Source organism: Dipodomys spectabilis, unplaced genomic scaffold (genome assembly GCF_019054845.1).
Source record: "Dipodomys spectabilis isolate Male_0828 unplaced genomic scaffold, ASM1905484v1 ptg000146l, whole genome shotgun sequence".
Lineage (NCBI taxonomy): Eukaryota > Metazoa > Chordata > Mammalia > Rodentia > Heteromyidae > Dipodomys > Dipodomys spectabilis.
This window is the reverse complement of record NW_024870823.1, coordinates 423,953-448,292: the sequence shown is the minus strand read 5'-3', so window position 1 is coordinate 448,292 and position 24,340 is coordinate 423,953. Positions and strand designations below refer to the sequence as shown.

Here is a 24,340-nt window from a genome sequence, read left to right as displayed (position 1 = left end):
TTATAGCCCGTACATTTGAGTAACAGTCAGTCCATGAAAAGCCAGCTCTTTCACCCCTGGGAGTGGGGCAGTCAGGCCTCCATATCATTATCCTCGGCTAGGAATAAACAGCTTGGGGTAAATCCAGTAGAGGATCTGAGCAATAATCAACCCTACTCAGAGTGGAAAGGTCCACAGAAGTGGACCTGGCTGGCTCGGCGCCTGTATGGGGACCCTGACTCTAGCAATACGTTCAGGGTGACAGATCTAAACTTCAAGGCATTTCATTCTCTACGATCCCTTAATGGTCCTGTATCTTTCAGTGGTCAACTTTTTTCTAGGACCAGACACCCCACCCACACCCCACCCAGACCCATCCTCCATGGCTCATCTCTTTCTCTAAATACAAATTCTCAGGGGTAGGGAGGAAGCTTCATCTCAGCCCACCCTTCCATGCCTCTAGCTCTAGTTGTCCCTGAAGGCCCCATCCCTACAACCACTTGTATCATCAGCTCACTCACAGGAGAGGCCAGCCAGTCCCCAGAAGTCCAGAGCCTCCAGTGCCTTCTGTGTCCATAGGTCAGAAGATGTAGCTCTTTCCAACCATAAAGAAGGGGGAGGGGGTGGAGATCAGCTATGGGAGGGCTGTCCTGCCACAGGACAGGAGCCACACTGGTCACATGCACACCAGCAGCAAGCTAAAGGCACCTTGCTCCTGCAGACACAAAGATGGGAACTGGGGTGCTGGGATCTGATTTGTTTTCTACTAAGAAAGAAACTGTATTACCCCCCCCACGCCACCCCCAGAGCACATCTTTCAGATCTCCCTTTGACCCTTTCCCAGGTACAGCACAGAAAAAAACCTAGGCTTCCAGATGGAATAGCAGTTTTTTTTTTTACTGGGGTGGTCTGTGGATGAACTGAACAACACCCTCACAAACACACACACATGCCACCACCACCAAGGTTACCCTGGCAGACAGCTTCTCAGAGTCCCTCTTTTCCTCCTGAAAGAATCTTGAAGCAGCATCAAAGCAACCTGCCACAGTCTCAATGGAAACCAAACATACCCTTTCCACTCTAAGACACCCCAATTTAAAAAAAAAAAAATGAAGACAGGAAAAGAAGGCAAAGGGGTCAGTTTCTGACTGGACATAGAAAGAGGAAAGGAAGACACACCTGGGAAGGATGCCAGAGTCTCCCTGCCCTTGCCATGAGCATCCCGGCCCCCTGCATCTCTCACCAAGGACCACAGATCGGGGAGCTGGCAGCCAGGGACCGGGCTGGGCCCCTGACTGCAGGCTGGGCACAGACCTGGGAGGAAGAGAATGCCCAGGTGTGCGACCCACCCTCACCCACTTTTTTTCCATGCACACTGGGGAGAAGTCCCCAGTCTCAAACTCAAAAGAGGATCCATGGCTTCTCAGCCCCTGCCCAGCCTGGCGTCCCACTCTGTCCTCCCGAGGCGGACTCGGGGGTGCTCTTTGCAGGGGGGCGGGGGAGGGGAGGAAGAGATGGCAACCTGAACACCCCCCCCCCAAACACACACACACACACACACACACACACACACACACACACACACACACACACTTCCCGCCACTCCACTGGATCTTCACCCTCGTCTCAGCCTGGCACCTCTTTGTTCCCCGCGGGGAAAGTTGCCAGTGCATGCGCGCCCCTTTGCCCAACACGCCCCCCTGTGCGCCCACCCCCCCCCACCTCCCCTCCGGGAACCCCAGCCCCGAGCGCCCTCCAATCTGCCGCCCGCTCGCGGCGTCCAAGCCCCCCGGGCGACCGCCTCGAAACCGAAAGCAAAGCAGAGGCGGGGTCCGGCCGGGGTCTCCCCCGCGGGGCCGCCCCCCCCACCTCCGCGCGCCCCGGGGCCCGCGCGCGCGCCGCTGCCCGCCCGCCCCGCGCGGCCACCGCTCCCCGCCGTGGGAAGGCCTGTCTGCGGGCGGGCATCGCGGGCACCTACCGGTGCGGGGCCGGCCGGGGCCGCCGGCAGAGCCCGGGCAGGGCCGGCCGGACGCAGGTGCTGCCTGAAGCGCCGTCCCCCCCCCCCCCACGTCCCCCCCCTCCCCATACACTCCAGGCTTGGCTCCCGCTCCTCCGCCCGCGCCGGGACTCGCGGCGCTCGCCGGCGCCGCCTGCTCCCCGCCCCCCACGCCCGGCGGCCCGCGGTGCCTCCCCCCGCGCCGCCGGCCGACCCGCGCGCCGTGCTCAGTCCCGCATCGCCTGTTGGCGCCCGGGTGCGGCGGGTGCGGGGTGGGGGTGGGGGCGCCGGGGGCTGCGGCCGCCGCTGCCCGGGCGGAACGGAGCCCCCGGCGGCGGCGGCGGCACTCACCCGTAGTACGGATGCGGTGCAAACTGCACATGCTCGCGTCTGACAGGCGCTCTGCCCCCGGCCCTGATTAACTCCTTGTGCGCCCGCCTGCCCGCAGGGCCCGCTGCTCGCCCTGACCCCCGGCTACCTTCCCGAGCTAGGAGTCAGTCCTGCCCGGGGCGCCCCCCGCACAGCGCATCCCCAGCCTGGGTTGGCGCAGGTGACTACAGTGCAGACTCCCGGGCCCTCCCTGACCGGCCCCTCGGCCCCCTCCTCTCCCACCCCTCCTGCTTTCGAGGTGTCTGAGCCATCCCCCCACCCCAACCGCGTCCCCGCTTGTAGGAGTTGTGCGGATGGACGCGTGTACAACATGGGGTACCATTATTGTCTCCTATGCAGCTCGTTCATTGCAACAGCCCCAGCAGTTCATTCGTTTCTTTCCATTTCCAAGATGAATAAACTGAGGCCTGTTCGCCTATAGCAAAGGCCGGAACCTCCAAGGTCCACAAAGATGAAAAGCATATACTGTGAAAGATGAAAATGAATATGTTCTTTCTGGGATCAGTCTTTCACTAGGTGATGGAAAATAATGGCTGCACCTGAAATCCTGGAAATTCCAGTATATGGAAAGTAGGAGATCAGTGGGGGCTGACTTGAAACAGGCCCCTCATACTGTCCTGGAAAAGGCTTCGTGCATGCATGGGCAGAGACAGTGAGAACGAAATTCCCCATCCCCACTCCTATCCTGGAGGAGCTGGCTACCTCAGTCAAGAAGAAGAGACATTTAAAAATGTGTAATATCACTAGTGGGGAGGAGGTTTTTGTTTGTTTGCTCTGTTTTAAGTCATATCTCCTAGTTGGCCAGATGCTAGCTTAGAATTCTGTAGCTGTGTAACTCTGGTAGGCCTCCTTAAACTCGGGGTCTTTCTCCATCAGTTGGGGGCTAGAGTCACTGACCTGTGCTCTCTTCCAATTCTCACACACGCACACCCCAGGCTAGTCTGATCTGAGGGGTCTTGAAGGCTGTTTCTCTAGGGGTTGGGGTACAGTTCAATAGAAAAGGAAGTACTTAGCTTTCAGGAGGATTTGGGTTCAACACCAACACACACACACACACACACACACACACACACACACCAACCTACAGAAAGAGAAACAGGGACAGGGGTGATAAAAGAGATTGAAGCCTTTTCCCATTTTAATAACATGCCCTGGGGACAAAGAGCTCATGGGGAGGGGGGGGGGGGGTTGGGGATTTAGCTTAGTGGGATGTTGGGAGCCAAAAGTTAAGTCTCTCAAACATGATAGGCTTAACTATCTCACTGGAACAACCTGAGGCTGAGTTTACAGAATCCCACCTTTTCACCACGCCCTAAGTCCAAGCATCTAAATACCCTTGTGTGAAAAATAAAAATTGGCAGCTTGATCAGAATCCTTGTCTTGCTGTCCTTCTTCGTGTCTCTTGTCCCTTCATTCCTTCTCGCTTAGGTTCATTGCCCTGGTTGAAGTCCTGCGGGTCGGGACAGTGGAAGAGCACTAGGCACTGAGTTTGGTCCTTAGCTCTGGGGAAAAAAAAAAAAAAAAGAACTCAGAGGTCCAAAGCAGCATCAATCTCTTAGAAAAGAAAACTGGAGGTTTGCTGAGCCCATCTTATCCTGCTCTGGTTAAGAAGGTAAGCTATTTTCCTCTTTTTGAACCTAATCTGTTTTAATAAACTTGTATCCCCAAACTAGGATTGACCGGGAGTTCTGAATCCATCCCCATGTACATACTGTTCTTCCACTGGTCAATTATTCTGGTTTTTGTTTTGGTTTGTTTTGGTTTGGTTTGGTTATGGGGCTTGAACTCAGGGCCTGCGCTTTTCTACTCAAAGCTAGTACTCTACCACCTGAGTCAGAGCTCCACTTCTGGTTTTCTGGTGTTTAATTAGAGATAGTATTATGGACGTTCCTGCCCTGACTGGCTTCAAACCGTAATCCTCAAATCTCAGCCTTCTAAGTAGCTAAGATTACAGGCCTGAACTAAGATTACAGCCCTGCAGCCAATCCATTCTTTTCTAAGAAAAACACTGGCATGGGGCTGGGATGGAACTCAGTGGTAAGATACTGGCCTAATAGTCACAAGGCCTCTGGATATGATCCTCAGCAACACACTGTGGGGAAAAGCAAGCAAGCAAACAGCAAGCCTTTTCCAATAGAGACAGAGGAGTTATCTTGACTTCTTCAAACCAGTATATGAAGTTCAAGGCTATGAAGTGCCATCCACAAAAGGTTGTTTTTTTGATTGTTTGTTTGTTTGTTTCCTCTCTGGTGCTGATGATTGAATCCAAGGGTCCCATGAATGCTGAACAAGTACCCTACTACTAAGCCATACCCCCAGCTCTTGACAACAGCTCTTGACCTTCATCATCCTTTCTCTATGTAGTAGAAATATCACATATTCCCTAAGTACACTGCGATCCCAGTGTCATACTGTACGTAAGTCCTCAGCACTTAGGAGCCTTTCAGTAAAAGGGAACTGTTTTCTACTAGGGGTAAGAAGGAGAAGGAAGAAAAGGTCAGGGATAAAGGCAAGCATGTAGGTTGTGCCTGTGACCATCAGAGAGATAGAACAAAGCCTCCTTTCAGGGACATCTTGACAAGAAGCAACATCACTATGTCTAGCATCAAGGTCCAAATGTTGAGGGGAGAAGATGTCCTGTGTAGAGCAGTCTCCCATTCTCCTTTGTGGCCTTGGAAGATGCACTGTTCCTTTCCAGACTCTAGGGGGCAGCATTGAGCAGATAAAACCATAATGGGCTGGCAAGACAGCAAGATCTGAATTCACCACAGCTTATCCATTAGGCTCAGTAGGCACACTACCAGGTATCAACAATATTTTTAGGAGCCCATAAAAAATGAATCTCTTTTCAAATTAGAAGCAGAAAAATAAACCTGAAGCCAAAGGAAAAAGTATTATATAATATATATATACATATATATGTAATACGATATTCTCCCTTAGTCTAGAAACCAAGATGACAGTTAAAAGAAAAAAGAGTTTGTGGGATGCTGGTGGCTCACCCTGTAATCCTAGCTACTCAGAAGTCTGAGATCTGAAGATCAAGGTTGGAAACCAGCCCAGGCATGAAAGTCCATGAGACTCTTATCTCCAATTAATCACCAAAAAATTGAAATTGGAGCTGTGGTTCGAGTGGTAAAGTGCTCACCTTGACAGGGCCAGTGTCCAGGCCCTGAGTTCAGGCAAGGACTGGACAAAGTAAGAGAGAAAGGAAGGGGAGGGAGGGAGAAAAGGAGGGAAAGAGAGAGAGGAGTTTGGAACTGAGACATAGGTTTGACAGCATCAGTGTCTCTCCAGCTCTCATGCAGGCCTGACAATAAGATCAGGATTTTTCCTCATTCCTCTATGAGCAATCATCTAACAATAATTTACATAATGTCTTAGGAATGCAGTGACTTTTCTCTTTAGGGCTGTGCAGCTAATTCTATCTCCAGTTATATAAATGAGAAAATCAAGGCTCAGAGGGCTTGTATACTTTAGTCAAGGTTACATTGTTAATAAAAACAAAATATGGTTCAAAGTTAGGACTTTCGGCATCCTATCCAAGGTCGTTTTCATCTGCATTGAGACGATTTTGAATAAAATCAGTCATGTACAGGGCAAAGCATTCTGCTGCAACACTGAATCCAAGATCCTAAGTTCATGGACTTCCTGCTCTGAATCTCAATCCTCAGATCTCAGCCTCCTGGGTAGCTAGGCTTACAGGCATGTACCAACATTGCCTGGCTAGATATTTTAAAACAATTTATCTAACTTTTCTCAGCCCATTTCCTCATCTGCAAAATGAGATAGTAATACTCACCCCTAGAGTGTTGTGAGAATAAGACAATGTGTAGAAAGTATTTTGCATAGTGCTAGGCACATAGTACATAGGTAAGAAGGGTAGTAGCTCCATACTGTCATGGAAAGTCCCTGCCACAGTGGGTAAATTAATGTGAATTCCCTTTACATCTGTCTTCTACTACCTAGCAGCGGAAAGTAGTCTTTTAAGTATCTTTGTCATCTCTAAAATGACTTGAATAAGTTAAGTTCTTAGGCATATATATATATATATTAGAGAGAGAGAGATTTTTTTTTTTTTTTTGTTGGTCATGGGGCTTGAACTCAGGGCTTGGGTCCTGTCCTTGTGCTCTTCAGTTCAAGGGAAGCGCTCTACCGCTTGAGCCACTTCTGGTTTTCTGGTGGTTTATTGAAGATAAGAGTCTCATAGACTTTCCTGCCTGGGCAGGCTTTGAACCTCGATCCTCAGAGCTCAGCCTCCTGGGTAGTCACTCACAGGCATGAGCCACTGGCACCTGGCTTTTTTTTTTTTTTTTTGTCGATCGTGGAGCTTGAACTCTGGGCCTGGGCACTGTCCTTGAGTTCTTCAGCTCAAGGCTAGAGCTCTATCACTTGAGCCACAGCACCACTTTGGGTTTTCTGGTGATTAATCGGAGATAAGAGTCTCATGGACTTTCCTGCCCAGGCTGGGTTTGAACTGTGATCCTCAGATCTCAGCCTCTTTAGTAGCTAGGATTATAAGCATGAGCCCCTGGTGCCCAGCATTAGGCAAATTTTTTTTGAAGGACAAGAATTTTCTGCCTTTCCTGTAAAGCAAACCATCCAGAAAGGTCTTGCTCTTGTCTCCACCATAAGGAATGTTCTTGATGACTTTTGAAAGGAATCAGAAAGATTTCTTTATGCTTGTTACAGAGGATTGGTTCCCTAGGGGTTGCCCTCTGACCACTAGTCAGGAGAGATGTGGCTCAAGAGAGTAATTTCAGTGAGGAACTGGCCCATGGCCAGATGAGAAAGGGTCGGGGAGGGAGGCTGAGTGCAGAAATTGGAGATCAAGAGATGACCACATATAGTCTGTCTCAGATGCTGTGACAAGAAAAGAGCAGTGAGCTAGAAGCACAAAGAGCATCAAAGTCTAAGGCAATCTTGACTTTGAAAGCATTTGGATTGGCTTTACAGGAAAACAAGCCGGGTGAGAGAGAAGGAGAGGGACGGGGTGTGTGGTTGTGGTCTTAGCTCATAGCCAAGCTAGCACACTGGCATTTGAAAATAGGAGAAATCTCTGTACCAGCCTCTACTTGAAATAGGAAGAAATAGAAACATAATTAGGACTCTGTGCAAGCAACAGAAACTGATTTGAGTTATCGAGCGTGTGTGTGCGCCTGTGCCGGTCCTAGGACTTGAACTCAGGGCCTGGGCACTGTCCCTGAGCTTTTGTGCTCAAGGCTAACACTCTACCACTTTGAGCTGTGGCTCCATTTCCAGCTTTTTAGTAGTTAATTGGAGATAAAGAGTCTCACGGACATTCCTGTCCAGGCTGGCTTTGAACAGTGATTCTCAGATCTTAGCCTTCTGAGTAACTAGGATTACAGGTATGAGCCACCAATGCCTGGCTGACATTTGTTATCTTAATCTAAAAGAAGCTATTGGAAGGATAGATATGTGATCAGGAAGCTCATTTATTTCAAGGGAATGCTGATTAAAAGGAACTTGAGAAGACTAGGTGGGAGCAGGTAAGCTTTAAGAGTCTAGGTTATGAGAATTAATAGAGAGAATCCCCAAGGATTTCTGCCACCAGAAAACCTCCAGTCTTTTGATCACTCTGTTCCTATGTACGGAATCAAATTTCCTTTGAGTTATACATGTACCTTCCCACTAGGCCAGCAAAGGCTCTGCAGGAACCCCCTGGGGTAACAGCCATTCTAGCGCTACACACTGTAAGAGGTAAGCAGGAAAGAGAAGTCAAGGCACTATATAAAAGGAAGGGAAAAGTGAAAGCTGCCAAATCAACTCCAAACAGCAATGTCCAGGACCAAGGAAGCAAGCGGCACAGAAAATTTATACCGCAGGGTCCTGGTGAGTTTTTGTTGTTGTTATTATTTTATTTTTAAATTTTATTTTATTTTTTTGGTCAGTCATGGGGCTTGAACTCAGGGCCTGCGCACTGTCCTTGAGACTTTTTTTGCTCAAGGCTAGTGCTCTAACAGCTTTGAGCCACAGCTCCACTTCCTGTTTTCAGGTAATTAATTGGAGATAACAGTCTCATGGACTTTCCTGCCTGGGCTGGCTTTGAACCACAATCCTCAGATCTCAGCCTTCTGAGTAGTTAGGATTACAGGCATGAGCTGCCAGTGCCTGGCTTGTTTTGTTTATTTTAATTTTATCTCTATTTTATTTTAAGAGACAGAGTCTCACTATGTTATTCAGGCTGATCCCAAACTCCTAGGCTCAAGTGATCTCCTGCCTCAGCCTCTGGGATAGCGTGGACTACATGCATAAAGTATGGCTCTGGCCTCTGTTTTGGATCGTTTTGTTTTGTTGAGACAGGGTCTTGCTATGTAGCCATAGCTGCCCTGAACTTGCTGTGTAGGCTACGTTGGCTTTAAACTCACTGTGTAGTCCAGGCTGGCCTCAAACTTGAAATCTTCTTGCCTCCAGCTCTCGAATACTCCAGGTTCTCTAATACTGAGATTACAGGCATATGCCGTGACATACCTTTGTGTGTGTGTGGAGGGGGGGCAGGCATATTAGGAAGTGAACTCAGAGCCTCAAATAAGCTAGGCAGCAAGTACTCTAGTCTAGGTGCCTCTGAGCTATAACCCATACCCTAGACTTTATTTCTTGGAGCATTTTAGGCTCACAACAAAACTGAGCAGAAGGCACAGAGAATAACCCACCCCTGACTAAACACATTCCCTATCGTCTACATCCTACTCTCCCTGAGTATCACAGTCCATGGACCTACACTGACACAACATTATCACCCAAAGTCCCCAGTGCACACTTGAGTTCCTTTGGTGTTATATATTTTATGGGTCTGGACAAATGTATCCACCATATAGTACCATACAGAATATTTTCACTGCCATAAAAATCCTCTGTGCTCTGCTGATTCATCTCTTTCCCTCTGAACCCTTGGCAACCATTGAACTTTTCACTCTCTCCATAGTTTTGTCTTTTCCAGACTGCCATATGGTTGAAATCATAACATTTGTAAGTCTTTTCAGATTGGTTTCTTTCATTCAGTAATATGCCTTTAGGTCTCTTCCATGTTATTTCATGCATTTTTTTTTCTTTTTTTGGTGGGTTGTGGAGCTTGAACTCTAGGCTTGGGCACTATCCTTGAGCTCTTCAACTCCAGGCTAAGGCTCTATCTCTTGAGCCACAGCGCCACTTCCAGCCTTTTCTGTTTATGTGGTGCTGAGGAATTGAACCCAGAACCTCATGCATGCGAGACAAGCACTCTACCACTGAGCCATCTTCCCAGCTCCTATTTCATGCATTTTTAATATATATTTTTATTGTAAAGATACTGTACAAAAGAGTTACAGTTACATGAGTAAGGTAATGAGTATACTTCCTATCGAGCATTGTTACCCCTCCTTTGTTTTTCCCATATCATCCCTTCCCTTCCTACCTCCCCAACTTCTCCCTCCCCCACTAAGACATAAAGTTTGTTTTCAAAATATTATCTTATAGACTTCATAAGTTAGATTTTAAAGACACATCTAGATGTATATATAAGTTTTTATTTCGTTATTGAGCTATCCAGTTTATTTCATGCATTTTTAAACACGAATAATATTCCATTTTCTGGATATACCACTGTTTATTTAATCATTCACCCACTGAAGAACATCTTGATCAATTAATATGATCAGTGAAGACCAAATTAAGAGCAAAACTGCTGCTGTTGATGATGTAGAGCAGTAGTAAGAATGTATGCGTTGCATGAGCAAGGTCCTACTTTTGGTTTGATTCTCAACACACCTGTAATCCCAGCATTCAACAGGGGAGATAGAAGGATCAAGAATTCAAGGCCAGCCTGTGCTGCATACTGTAAGGCTGTGTCAAAAACAAAAAACAGGGGCTGGGAAGGTGGCTCAGTGGTAGAGTGCTTGCCTTGCATGCATGAGGCCCTGAGTTCGATTCCTCAGCACCACATAAGCAGAAAAAAAAGCCAGAAGTGGTGCTGTGGCTCAATTGGTAGCGCGCTAGCCTTGAGCTGAAGAGCTGAGGGACAGCGCCCAGGCCCAGAGTACAGGCCCCACAACCAGACTCAAAAAAAAAAAAAAACCATAGCTGCATGCTGGTGGCTCATGCCTGTAATCCTAGCTACTCAGGAAGCTGAAATCTGAGGATCATGGTTCAAAGCCAGCCCGAACAAGAAAACCCATGAGATTCATATCTCCAATTAACTATCAAAAAAGCTAGAAGTGGAGCTCTGGCTCAAGTGGTAGAGTGCTAACCTTGAGCAAAAGAAACTCAGGGACAGAGCCCAGGCCCTGAGTTCAAGCCCCAGGGCCAGCACAAAATAAACACACAAATGAAAAGAAAAAGGAATAAAGATGTTTTAAACTGTGTGCAGGTTTTGGTGTGAATATAAATTTTCAATTGTTTGGGAAAATACCAAGGAGCATCATAGCTGAGTCAGATGGTACTACATCACTACTTGGTTCAGTTTTATAAGAAATCTCCTGGGGCTGGGAAGGTGGCTCAGTGGTAGAGCACTTGCCTTGCATGCTCAAGGCCCTGGGTTCGATTCCTCAGCACCACATAAGAAAAAAGCCAGAAGTGGCGCTGTGGCTCAAGTGGTAGAGTGCTAGCCTTGAGCTGAAGAGCTGAGGGACAGCACCCAGGCCCAGAGTTCAGGCCCCATGACTGGACCAAAAAAAAGAAAAGAAAAAGAAATCTCCAAACTGCCCTCTAAAGTGGCTAGACAATTTCACATTACCATTAGCAATGGATGAGAGTTCTTTTTGTGGTACTGGGGATTGGACTCAAGGCCCTTGCTAGGCAGATGCTCTACTACTTGCTAGGCAGTTGCTCTACCAACTCCACTTCCAGATTTTTGGTGGATAAAAGTCTTATGGATTTAAAAGATAGGTCCTTTCCCTTCATCATCAAAAGAGAAGGGCAGTGGGTAAGGACTATGAAATAGTGTGAACACCTTTAAAAATCAAGAACTCATGTTTCTGTGATAATGGGAATTCGTCCATAAAGCAATATGACATTAATGTGTGCCTTTAGTTCTCCTTCATGAAAACTAGGGCAGGTTCACAAGGCTAGCAAAAACTTAGCCAGGTACCAGTGGCTCACAGCTATAATCCTAGCTACTCAAGAAGCTGAGATCTGAGGATCACAGTTCAAAGACAGACTGGGAAGGAAAGTCCATGAGACTCTTATCTCCAATTAACCACCAAAAAAGCCAGAAATGGATCTGAGGTTCAAGTGGTAGAACATCAACCTTGAGCAAAAAAGCTAAGAGGCAGTGTCCAGGCCCTAAGATCAAACCCGATTACTAGAGCGCGCGCACACGCGCGCGCGCACACACACACACACACACACACACACACACACACACACACACACACACACACAGAGTAAATTAAGAGAGGAAAAGGCCAAAGCTAAACAAAATCAAAGTGTGAGTTTGAACGCACATTGGAAACTACACCAATGAAACCACATGGCTGCATACTTCTAAGTGTGGATTTAACTGTGAGCATTGTTAGGATTTGGAAGATGGAGTTGACTAGGAACCCTGGGAATCACGGGGAACACCCCACTCCCTGTACCCATACACCTTCGCTTCACTCCTACTCTGCTGCTCTCCTATCCCACCAAGTTCTCAGCATATTTAAAAGAATTTCTGCCCTAGAGATTAAAAAATAAACTCCAGGCCAGTCACCTCCCCTTTGTGCCTCTCTTTGCCAGGATACAAGGAGTTTAGTTGCCTGAGGAGGGACAAAGAAGTATTGTTAAAAGGAGCCTAGTTACAAGAAGGCTTTGCAACTAAGAGCTTTTATGCTGCTATCTAAGCCATTCTCTAACCCCCTCGCCGCTCCCCAGGGGGAAAGGGGGTGCTGTGTGCCTGTCCCAACTCCACCATATCAGTTCAAAGAGGAAATTCAGCCAGGCGCAGTGATTGCAGGAGAATGTCTTAGGACTTGGCAACATTCATAGGTTAAGAATTTTGATCCCAACATCTCATACAAGCCCCACATCTGGCCCCACTAGGTCCTGGGATGGGGTAACGTTGGGGCGAGGAATCTTTCTTTTTGTAGATTTGAGTCAAAAGGTTTTTCTCATAGACCCTGGCTAAGTGACAGGCTGGCCTGAAGCACAAGAGTGTGCGGATTGCATCATAGGTAGAGGTAAATTTTATCTCTACTCTTAACCTCCTTATCCCTGCCTTTTAGAACTCCCCCACCTTCAAAAGGTTGTGGAAGCCTGAGGGATTGATAATCCATGGAATCGATTTTTGCAGATTCATTCAGCTGAAGTAGTCTATTATCCTTAGATACTAATTAATTAATATATGTCTATTTAGTGTCTTGCCTAAGACTGTGCTGTTTTGTAGGCCAGACTCCTGACTTCAAGGAGCTTGTTCCATTCAGCCATCACTAATGTATCGTGCACTGTGCTAAGGATTCAGATCCTACAGGTAACAGAGCTTTACATCTACAAATATGGAAGATGAAAGTATTACAGGATGGTTTGTAAGCATCATCCCACACTCCAAGTGACTGCTTTAACTTCTGTGCTTCCTATACAGCTCAAGGTCTGTGGGCATTTATGTCCTACAATGGGGCTGAGTCCATGGCTTACCTTTATCTCTACCACATTTGATTTGCAAAGTAAACTCTGCTTTGGCCTCAAAATTGACCGGATATTTTAAATCGGCACACACTTCTTTCTGTCAAAAGACTGCTGCCCTGTTTCTTGCCCACAGCTTAGGTCAAGAACAGCTGTGTCTTTCAGCAAAGGACAGATGTGGGAAAGAAACTGGAACAGTAACAGCTCTAGTGAAAACTCCTCCCCCCCTTCCCCCCCCCCCTCCATATTCATGAATGATAATGGCAGGTACATAGTGCTATGACCTCCCCAGGGAATACAATAACAAGGTCTGTGATCTGGGAGGGAAGAAGGGTGGGTTTTTAGGGATACAAAGCAAGAATTCAGAAAGGACAGGCCCTTGGTTGTAGATCTGCATGACTATATACAAAAGAGAAGTTTCAAATGGAACTGGTTGTTTAGGGGCCCATTTTGACCCCCTAAGTGCCCTATAAGTTGTATGATAGGAGATTAATGGTCTAGCCATTGATCTTCTACTGCTTAAATCCACATTTAGGTTCGTGTGTGTGTGTGTGTGTGTGTGTGTGTGTGTGTGTGTGTTGTGGGATTTGAACTCTGGGCTTAGGCACTGTCCCTGAGTTCTTCAGCTCAGCTCAAGGTGATCACTCTACCATTTGAGCCACATACCTCCCAACTTTAAGTTCTAGCAAGCTATTAGGTGCACTGGGCCCTCATCCCTGCCCTAATTGCTATTTTTCCCAGGCTAAAGTGAGGTGAATGTCGAAGGAAAGGCCATGACAGTCTTTGGTGCTGTAGTTAGGAATGTGGATGAAGGTGGGTGGTTATGGAAGGGTGAGAAGTGAGGGAGAGAAGCAAGACTCAGGACTTCTTCCTCCTGTAACCACTGGCCACAGTGTTCCCCCCAGATCTGCATGCAGCCAGGCCTCTGGGCCACACCCAAGGAGCTTCTCGTTCCTTCTTTTCTCCAGTGGAGAAAATGCCTGAAAACGTCATTTCCCTGGCAGGATGTGAAATGGGCTTGGATTAGAAGTTGAAACCCAACTTAACTCCGTCCCCAGACTTGTGTCTGCTCCTCCAAGGCTTGAACAACTGCCAGACCACAAGAACATACTGTATAATAGGAATCCGGTAATGCTGTTGTGGTCATCACTTAATTGCTTTGAAGAGATAATAGGGATACAGACAATATCAGAAGCATGTGGGTCCCCTTTGATCTGAATTTGATCCCCAACTCCCCCAGGCCTCCACTGCCATATCCTCTCCAGGTTCACATCCAGGACACAAAGGGCTAGCACTGAACTTGAAGGATGGTGGTTGTGGGGGCACATTTTGGCACTTAGACTGGCAGCTTGTGGCTTTATTGAGTTGGTTATCAACTCTCCTGAATCTCAGCTTGCTCCTTTACTCATGAGATCAATACTTTTAAAACATTTTAATAGCTTTATTAGGAAAATGATTCATATTCCTCGAAAAAAAAATGTTCATATAATATTTAAAAGAAAAAAGCAGGAACTAAAAAATAGTATATCAAATTTCTAGACCCAAATATAGTCACTGTTTGTCTGGGGAAGAAAAATCTTCTACCCACTTTTCTATACATATAGTTATATGCGTATATTTTTATGTAAAATAAACTATATTGATATACTGCATCTTCCATGTCAATAAGTAGAATTCCTCACCTTAAATTTTTATGGCTGCACAGTATTTTGTTCTCTGGATGAGTCACCATAATACTGCTTTACTTACTAGGGCCCAATTGATGGACACTCAAAACACAGCCTTTATTTTGGTTTTGTTGCTGCTATAACCATTGTGAAAATCCCCTCATTCTTCTCCTAACGTGACATGAGAAATATTCAATGATGTAACTCAAGAATAAATTCAAAGATCATAAAATGCTATGTCAGCGAAACACAGATTTGGAGTGGAGAAGATTCTAGAAAATTTTCAGTGATTCTCACCTATATAGAGAACTTCTGGTCCAAAAAGGGTGCTGGTGGCTCATGCTTGTAATCCCAGCTACTCAGATGGCTGAGATCTGAGGATTGTGGTTCAAAGCCAGCCAGGCAGGAAAGGCCATGAGACTCTTATCTCTAATTAACCACCTTAAAGATAGCAGTGGAGCTGTGGCTCATAGTGGTAGAGTACTAGCCATGAGCACAAAAGCTCAGGGACATACCCAGGCTCTGAGTTCAAGTCCCATGACTGACAAAAAGAACATCCAATATTATACACTACATATGCATTACTATTTCGCAGGCTTAAGTGACAAACATATTTAGGGAAACAATTTCAGTGTTGCAGTGGATTTATCTAAAAATTGTGCTCCCCAAAAGAACCACACTTTTCTCAGGAGTGGGTTTTGTTCTGGAGATCCTGGGCCAGAGCAAGTATGAATCCCTGTGCCAAGGAAATTTATGCTTTCAGGATCAATCAGACCATGCCATGTGAGTCTCCCCATTGGTCAGTGGTATTTAGAAGGAGCATCTGCCTTATGTCACCCCCTGAACGATACTTCTTGGAGTTCTATTCTAGGAACCTGCCTGTTCTGCTCCATCCCCAATCTCTCTTCTTCTGTATGACACCTGTCTTTCATCGCTATCTGATCCCTTTGGCTAGGTCAGTCTTATAAGGAGGTCACAAACCAGTATTCCACTTATAGATCTGGACCAGAAAGTTTGAAATCTAGAAATGAAAAACAAAACTATCTTTGTAAAAATATTTTATTTCATTTATTCATTTATTTCTGTGGGTCGTGGGGCTTGAGTTCAGGGCTTGGGCACTGTCCCTGAACTTTTTCACTCAAAGCTAGCACTCTACTACTACTTTGAGCCACAGCGCCACTTCTGGTTTCCTGGTGGTTAAGACATACAAGTCTCATGGTCTTTCCTGCCCACTCTGGCTTTGAAAGGTGATCCTCAGATCTCAGCCTTGCATGAATCACCAATGCCCAGCTGGAGCCAGATTCTTGACCTAAGAAGGGAGTGTTCTTTTTATCTTTCTTACACACTAGTCTTATCCCCAGACCACCCACTCTCTGGTGCTGGAATTCCAAACCAGGACCTGGCAAGTACTCTATTACTAAGCCAGATCCTCAGTTCCACTCTAGCCTTTGAATATCCTTAAGTTTTACTGCCTCTTTCCCTGTGGAACAGGAGAGATAAGGCATTTGTGATGCCTTGGATTTGATCCACAGCATGGGAAAAGAAGAAGAAGAAGAAGAAGAAGAAGAAGAAGAGGAACAAAGCATACAGAGTTTAAAACCTCCACTTCAAGCAGAGCTGAAAGCCCCATTAATACCTACATTTAAAGGCAATCAAACTATATAGTGGTCAGATCAGAAGGGAAGGGACCTACCCTTATTCATAACTGGGAGTCAGAATGATGGGTCACAAGGTCTTTCAAAAACTCAGCCAGGTGCCAGTGGCTCACATCTGTAATCCTAACTACTCAGGAAGCTGAGATCTGAGAATCGTTGTTCAGAGCCAACCCAGGCAGGAAAGTCCATGGGACTCTTGTCTCCAATTAACCACCCGAAAATTGGAAGTGGTGCTGTGGCTCAAAGTAGTATAGCACTAGCCTTGAAAACAAAAGCTCAGAGACAGTGCCCAGGTCCTGATTTAAGCCCCACAACTATAAGAAGGAAAGAAAGAGAGAGAGAGACAGAGACAGAGACAGAGAGACAGAGGGGGGAGGGAGGGAAAGAGGGAGGGAGGGAGGAAAGGAGGGAAAGGAAGCAAGGCAGGCAGGCAGAGGTAGATTATGCCTATAGTCCTAGCTAATCAAGAGGCTGAGATCTGAAATCTATGATATTTATATCTCCAATTAACCATTAAAAAGCTAGAAGTAGAGCTGTGCTCAAGTAGTAGAATGCTAGCCTTAAGCACAAAAGCTGGGGGGGGGGGGGGGGGGGGGGACAGTGCCCAGGCCTTGAGTTCAAGCCTCAAGAACAGCACAAAAATAAAAACAAAAGCAAAACAATACACCCTGACCAGCAGATGGCGCTGAGAGGTAGCCTCTATCTCTGCAGATCATGCCCAGAACCTTGGGAAAGGGAGGACAGGTAAAATCTAAACTAACATCTCCGTCATCCACAACCAATAGGGGTAAGGGAGAGTGCCCATGAGGGTGTGAACCCTGAGAGTCTTCCTAAAAATCCCTGAGCCTGAGCACAATGAAATGTAATAGATAAAGTCTTGACTGATTCTAACACTGAAGCAGGGCCGGTGGGGGAATTTTCCCTTTTCTTTCAATCCAGGGCACTTGGCTCACACTTACTGCAACCACTCAGCCTGGACGGCGCCCTACAGGATGCTTTCTGCAGGCCATGCTCTCTGAAGCAAGCTGGAAACATTAGGTAACACTATAGTCTTTGGAGTTAGGAATAGGAGAAATTGAGTCTGGACCTCATCGTTTCCTCGCTATCTGAGTTTAGTCTTGTCACTAGGTCTTCAAGAGCCTCAGTTTATGCATTTACACAATGGAGATAACAGTAGCTTCAGGCTGGTGGCTCACGCTTGTAATCTCAGTTCTCAGACTGCTGGAGAACCTACCACCTCCTTGGAGCTCTTCCCTCTTCTGCTGGGTGTAAGCAGCCATTGTTTTCACCTTTGATGAAATCTGAAGGAGAAATAAGATAGCCAGTATTAAACTATGATGTTGCAAGCTCTAAAATGATCTAGAATTTTAGATTTCCCTGATCCTCATTCCCTAAGCTCTACAGGCCCGGATTCAGCTCCCTCCTACCTCATCGCTCATCCGCATCTCACAGAGCTGCCTTCCCCCAGGCTCATTTTTTCCTACAGAACCCGCAGCTGGATTGGACAGCTCATTTTGCACTGACATATGCTATAACTACAGCAGTTCTACCCTGAGTTCCCCTCTGGGGCTTGTGTTCTCTGAGAAGATCACAGAAGTGTCACAGTATGCTGTGGGGCCTACCAGTCAACGCTGACACCCAGTGGGCCCTCAGGGACAGAACGTACAGCTCAGACCCCCAGGGCTTGCTCGTGCAAATGTTCAGGGGGTGGGACCTGGAATCTATATTTTTAGTCAATTCCCTCAGGATTTTATGATGTGAGGTTAGATTTAGGATCACTCTCTCTCTTCCCTCTCACTGGAAAACTTCTTGACTAGACCCTCCTTTTACCCCACTCCTTTTAGGTAATTTCTAAGTTCCCAGTCTTTGGGTACTTTGTTAGTTTTTTGTTTTGTTGTTTTGTTGTTTTTTTTGGGTCCAGTCGTGGGGCCTGAACTCTGGGCCTGGGCGCTGTCCCTCAGCTCTTCAGCTCAAGGCTTAGCGCTCTACCACTTCAGCCACAACGCCACTTCCGGCTTTTTTCTTTTTGCTTATGTGGTGCTGAGGAATCGAACCCAGGGCCTCATGCATGCAAGGCAAGCACTCTACCACTGAGCCACCTTCCCAGCCCCTTTGTTAGTTTTTTTATACCTTTATTCTGCCAAGATTTCTCCCTTACTTAATAATAGTTATTAGATACCTATAATGTGCCAGACACTGAGGCAAAATCTTTACCCTCACTTTGTGTGTGTGTGTGTGTGTGTGTGTGTGTGTGTGTGTGTGTGTGCTGGCCCTGGAACTTGAACTCTGAACTTGGGTACTGTCTCTGAGCTTCTCTTGCTCAAGGTGATCATCGAGAAGCTAGGCTTACAGGAATGAGCCACTGGCACCCAGCTATCCTTAAATTTTAACACTCCACTAAGGAAAGAATTCTGATTTGTGCTTTACAGAAGACAATCCTGACATCCCCATCCTCGAAGAAGAGCATGGCTCTCCATTCTACAGCATGTAGGCCAGGTCGTGTGCAGTGATATGTGTGCTTGCTGCATCTGTTCTATGCATGGGAAGGAAGAGTCAGGATTCCAGGGCAAGTTCAATTAGTTCTGAGGCCTAGGCTTACCCTTCATTGGGTCACATTTGCTATGCTGGCCTTGATCGAATAAGGGGAAGAAAAGTACATGCCAAGAGAAGAGTTAGGACACCTTTTCCCCAACTCACTCACTCCACTCCCCCCCCCCCACCATATGATTTTGACTCTGGGCTACTTCTTTGTATTCCTACTCAGTATTTCTACATATGCAATCACTGCCCTCCTAGTACGATTTAGATGGCAATCCTAAGATTCTCCAATCCAACCCATGGTTAACCCAGCTTCTTCCAAAGAGTCAGCCATAAATAACCTCCTAACTTTTCCATAATCCAAGGACTGCCAAGTTCTGCCTCGACCCAGCCCCCTCTGAGCAGAGTCTAGCCGAGGGTTAGTGTGCCGAGGATGCATATAGCATCACACTTAGACTAATTAGTTTCACTCAATGTCTTCAAACACTTCATATATTTATCTACACCAATAACTAACTCTTATGCCTAATTCTACTAAGCGTGTCTCACACCCAGGGGAGTTCACATGGCATGTCACTCAGTCCAGAGGTCGAGGGGAGTCTGCCAAGGGTGTCCTCAACACTGCTCCGAATCACTGGAGGGAGTAGCAGCTGCCTTGCACGGTGCTCCCGTGGAGGGCTGGTCCGATGTGGAGTGGTCTCGCTTGGTCATTTGGGGAGACCGTCTCACTGGGTCTCTGCTGCCCTGGGTTTTTAATATGTTTTAGGCTGGGCTTCTTTGCTTCTGGCCATGTCTGGTTATCACTGCTAGCTGGTTGCCTTGGTGATGGCTTCACTTCTAGTCCTGTCTGGTTTTCACTGTGGGATCTGTAAGCACTGTTGGCTCCTTGGGTGTGTCCTTATTTCTATATTCCATAGTTCTAACTCCTAATTTTACAGCTAATGTTCCATACTATTTCACAGCACACATACACTCAGTATATTCCTATTCAATAACACACCATGTCAGTATTCAATAACACACTATGTCAGTATTCCATACTATTCACTATAGTTAGTCTATGGGTTCCTTGGAATCTGGGACTTCCCTCTCCTCTCCTTTCTTCTCCTTACTCACTTGATTCTCCTTTTCTTCTCTTTCTACCAGAGCTAGGTCCTGTGGGAAGAAAAGGCCATTTTGATTTGGGAGGGTTTTGGTGAAACAGGAATGGGGTCTTTTTGGAGCACAGAGATTCGCTTGGGGAAAACAGGTGGGATCAGAAAGTGGGACTGAATGGAAAACTAAATTGGTGAACATTTCACAGGTCTCCTGGAATTATTCCTGTCTATCCAGCCATCTGTCTACCTATCTACTATTACAGTCTCATAACAAAAAGCTCTCCTTGAGAGCAGCGATCAAGTCTAGACTCTCTTTAGATTCCACAGAGACCTAGTAGACAATCTGGCAAACATTTGCCCTGCCCTCCCTCTCCCCCATAGATTGTTCAAAAACTGAATTACTGAAGCAACCATTTATAGATCTGCCACCACATTCAGACACTATCCTTTTTCCGTCAATTCTTTCAATAGTCCTAAGTGGCAAGAATTATAATTATCACCATTTTCCAAATGAAGGATTAACTCGGAAAAGTTAAGTCCCTGCCTGAAGGTCATTTTCTCACCTTCCTGATAAAGCTGGGATGAGAACTGGTCTTGCCAGTTCCCAGGTTCCTTTCTTTCTTAGAGTCCTGCCCAGTCCTGACACTACCTTCAAACTACCTCACTGTCATATTGACTGTACAGATTTACTTTTTTTAATATTATCTTTGTTACTGTTCAAAGGAGGTGCCATTTAACAAATCAGTTTATCAATAGAATGCATCTTGATCCTCCTCTAACTCCTAGAAGAGTAAGTTAGGATCTGAAGTGGCCTACTCAGGAATCTGTACACCACAGCATGGTTATAGAAGTGCTTCAAAAGCCATCAAAATCACCAGACACGGGGCTGGAAAGATGGCTCAGTGGTAGAGTGCTTGCCTTGCATATATGAGGACCTGCGTTTGATTCCATAGCACCATATAAGCAGAAAAAGCTGGAAGTGGTGCTGTGGCTCAAATGATAGAGTACGTTCCTTGAGCTGAAGAGCTCAGGGACAGAATGCAAGCCCCAAGATCAACAAAATTTAAAAAAAAAAAAAAAAGCCATCAAAATCTATACCCAAGGGCTTAATGGGTTAGAGTGATATTAGAAATCATCTTTCACTGGTGAAGTCAGTAGTTTTCATAATATGGAGTTGGCTCAGGAAGATTACCTGAGCCCTGCTATCCTTGCATGAATGAGGGTTAAGATCCAGACCAGGCCAACAGCCCACCCTTCACAAAGTAGGTTAGGTGGCTTATTGTGCTTGCTTGCCAATATAGATATATTTGGCACAATTTGGCCTTAGCCATTTTCAATATCCCACCTGAAGGAGGTTAGAAAAATAACAAATTCTCTTTCCTGTCCTGTAGCTGCTAATAAAAGAACCCACTAGACTACTGTTCTACCATGGTTAATTAGAGATAAGAATCTCAGGAGCTTTCCTGCCCTGGCTGGCTTCAAACCCCAGTCCTCAGATCTCAGCCTCCTGAGTAGCTAGGACAACAAGTGTGAGCCAATGGCTTCTCCACAGATTCTTTGAGGGTTCTGGTGGGGCCTTTCCAGCAAACTTCTGAGGATCTCAGCTTTCACCCATCAATACTTGCTTTCCTCCCTCTCCTACCACAGTAAGAGACTGAGAGAGTATCCAACATGGTGTTTTTCTTTATTTCATATTAACATAATCCTCTTGGCCTGTAGTGATTCCCTCATGATCCTGCATGTTTCTCCAACTTCGAACTATTATTCTGTCCTCAAGGGTAGCTGTGCTACCCTTCCATTTTATAATAGGATAAACTGAGGCAGGGGGCAGCATGAAGCTCTTCTAAACTGATAGGCAGGGGCATCTTGCAGAGTACTTGGAACAACTTCAAAGTCAGTTACCATCGGGGCTGGGAAGATGGCTCAGTGGTAGAGTGCTTGCCTTGCATGCCTGAGACCCTGGGTTCAATTCCTCAGCACCACATAAGCAAAAAGAAAAAAGCCGGAAGTGGCACTGTGGCTCAAGTGGTAGAGCGCTAGCCTTGAGCTGAAGAGCTGAGGGACAGCACCCAGGCCCAGAGTTCAGGCCCTACGACCAGACCGAAAAACAAAAAAAAACAGTCAGTTACCATGGATGGGTGGATAGATGAAGGAGAATCTGAGGAGTGAGCAACAATGTCACCTGATGTTCTTGTCTGAATCTGGCCGGTGACCAAAGTTGGATCCTTAGTCTCAGATCAATTGAAACCTTATGCCTTAAGACCTAAAGATTGGCAGGTGTAGTGACTCCCACACCTGTAATCTTCCTCTCCCTTCCCTCAGAAGGTAGAGAACTAAAGGGCCAAAGTTTGAAACAGGCAAAATTTTTGTGGGACCCTCCATCAACCAATAGCTATGGGGTGCCTGTCATTCTAGCTACATAGGAAGCATAAATAGGCTAGTACCTGACTAACAAAATGAAACAAAAAACCCATCTCAAAAATAACCAAGCAAAATGGGTTGGGAATATGGCTCAAGCAGTAGAGTGGTTGCTTAGCAATCATGAAGCGCTGAGTTCAAACTCCAATAGCATTAAAAAAAAAAAAAAAAAAAAGGGAAAATTGTGGAAAGAAGACAATGTCTGAAGCCAGGTGCTAGTGGCTCACACCTGTAATCCTACTCAGGAGACTGAGATCTGAGGATCTCAATTCAAAGCCAGCCCAGGTAAGAAAGGCCGTGAGACTCTTATCTCCAATAAACCACTCACAAAACTGGAAGTGGCGCTTGGCTCAAGCAGTAGAGCACTGGCTTTGAGCTGAAGAGCTCAGGGACAGCGTCCACGCCCACAGAGTTATTGCTGGGATGGGTTGGGGTGGGGGCTCGTGGTAATGCGTGACCCAGGATATAGGCCTCCGTAATGCCAGAAAACTGCTTCTGTTTGTTGGGACCAATGGAACATGTGGAACATCAGAAACCCAATCAGAGGACCCTTGGAAAGGAAGCAGCAGGACCATTCCATTTGATGCCATTAGAGGGTGACTGGAATCAGATAAAGGAGGCAGTCTCCGCAAACATGGCTGGTGGGACAACCCCTATGTTAGATTACAAACTATTCTGCCCTGAAGTAGTCCTGACTTTGAGAATCACCCTTCCCTGGAACCCTGATGAGCCCATTCTTCTCTAGCCATTCATTCACTGGTGGAAACTGGGGAAGTTTGAGTACGACTCCTGTAATACTAGATGTTAAACTTCCTAACTGTGGTAATATACAAGGATCCTCCTTGTTCCTGGGAAGCATGTGATGAAATATTCAGCATGATGTGAACAATTAATTTTAAAGTAGCCCAGGAAATATACATGTATATGAGCACACGTGGGAGGAAGTAGAAATGTGGGAAAATGTTAAATGTGCTTAATAGGTCATTTTTTCAACTTTTGTAAATTTCAAAGTGAAAAAGTTGAAAGGAGAAAAATAGGTACCACTTATTAAGCAGTTATTGGATCCTAAAATTTATGTAACTATGATCTGATTAATCTTCAGTCGCAGAGATGACTGTGATTCTCACATTAAAGACAGGGAATCAGCTGGTGTGGTGGAGCACATGTGTAATCTCAGCACTCAGGCCAGAAAATCTGGAGTTCCAGGCCAGCCTGGGCTTAGCAAGATCAAAGCCAGCTGGGGAAACACAGAGAAGCCCTGTCTCAAACAGTGGAGGGAAGAGAAGGGAAAAGGAAGGGAGGGAAGAGATCACAGGAACTCAGTCCTAGAGTAAGAAGTCCTAGGGTAAGAAAACTTGCCCAAGTTACAGAACTGGAACCAAGGTCTCCTGGAGAGGCACTATTGAGACACACCAACAGTCCAAGACAGGGGCTTTCTGCATACTTTATGTTTTAAAATCCTCTCACACATTCATTTATTTGGCTTTCCCTTTTAAAAGGTTTGTTCTTTGTGCTCAATCACTTCCTTGGGCTAGATTGCAAGCAAAGGGTATTAGAACACATGATACAAGTGTAGGTTGGTGAGGGCTAAGTGGTAGCTTCTATAGGAATTGAAAATTTGCATTGATTTTGAGCTAGCAATGAAGGCAGTGACACATATGGACCAAGAAGTATGTAGAAAGGTAGTCATCATATCAAGATATAGAAGAGGCTAAGTCTAGAAACATCTTAAATATTATTTCAAACATTTTAAAAAGCAAGTGCAGTAATATGTCATTAGATACAGAGTTAACGAATGCTAATGTTTAGAAAAAAAGCTGGGGCCGATTACTTAAGGGTACAAGGGTAGATGTAAATACACAAACATGAACACACACACATATACTTATGTATATATAAGATAACTTGAAAGAATACACACAAAAACTGGAAGAGGGTTGGGAATGTAGCTTAATGGAAGGGTGCTTGCCTAGCATGCATGAAGCCCTGGGGTCAATTCTTCAG

At 46.0% G+C, this 24,340-nt stretch overlaps 1 protein-coding gene across 3 annotated transcripts in view; it reads right to left on the bottom strand.

Moving 5' to 3' along the window:
• Tmem229b (transmembrane protein 229B) overlaps positions 1 to 2,383 on the bottom strand; it is a 42,600-nt gene extending 40,217 nt beyond the window's left edge. The window contains exon 1 of one of the 3 annotated variants that reach the window (XM_042691811.1): positions 2,327 to 2,383. The gene's annotated coding sequence lies outside the window, so the exon portion shown is untranslated. Of the gene's footprint in view, positions 1 to 500; positions 573 to 1,957; positions 2,035 to 2,326 lie in introns of those variants that run through there. The other 2 variants (XM_042691813.1, XM_042691812.1) reach the window with 2 other exon arrangements.
• Between the last annotated feature and the right edge of the window lie 21,957 nt (positions 2,384 to 24,340).